This window comes from Haplochromis burtoni, unplaced genomic scaffold, assembly GCF_018398535.1.
Source record: "Haplochromis burtoni strain Fernald_Lab_line unplaced genomic scaffold, NCSU_Asbu1 Contig_97, whole genome shotgun sequence".
Classification (NCBI taxonomy): domain Eukaryota; kingdom Metazoa; phylum Chordata; class Actinopteri; order Cichliformes; family Cichlidae; genus Haplochromis; species Haplochromis burtoni.
This window is the reverse complement of record NW_024582458.1, coordinates 452,019-452,913: the sequence shown is the minus strand read 5'-3', so window position 1 is coordinate 452,913 and position 895 is coordinate 452,019.

Here is an 895-nt window from a genome sequence, read left to right as displayed (position 1 = left end):
GTGTGTGTGTGTGTGTGTGTGTGTGTGTGTGTGTGTGTGTGTGTGTGTGTGTGTGTGTAAGAGAGAGAGAGGCAGATATAATAGTCAAGAAGATGGAAAGTAAAAGAGTGCAGAGTCTCCACCACCAACTCCAAACACACACACACACACACACAGAGCTCTGCTGACAGACATACACATATTTCAATAAAATCACCCATTTCCCGTGTCTTTCAGCTGCATTATTATGTGGCCACAGTTTGCACTGTGCAGTATTTTGTGTGTGTGTGTGCGTGCGTGTGTGTGTATGAGTGTGTGAGCAGTACACCCCGAGATGTTTTCCTGCACCCCTGACACCTATAAACACAGTTTATGCACCATATATCAGCACTTATGCTACACCAACCAAGGATGTATTTCCTGCAGCGTGGGGAAGGCAGTTTTGGGAAGAACCGGAGCGACTGCTCAGATTTCAAAGCCCGTCTGATTGGGTTTGGGCTGAAGAAGGAGCACAAGCAGGAACACCAGGCTAGAACAGGGATTATAGTGAAATGCAGACCACATGGCATATGCTTTTTTTTCCTCCTTCTATCTCTATCAGTATCATGCTACCCCCCCCTGCACCCTTCCAGCTCTGGCTTGCTTGCTCATTCGTCTCCAATATCGTTGACTTAACACTGGACCCAGTCAGCGCTCCACTCTGCGGAAAACGTAACCACTCTCAGATCTGTCCTTCATTAAGCCACTGTGATGGCCCACATGAGGTGGGTGGTGGTGGCCACACTGATTGCGAAAGTCTGCAACCAAATTTGTGTGTGTGTGTGTGTGTGTGTGTGTGTGTGTGTGCACGCACGCTGAGATAGTGACATATATTGTACAGCGAGCCAGCCAGAGAAGGCTAATGCTTCTTGTGGTC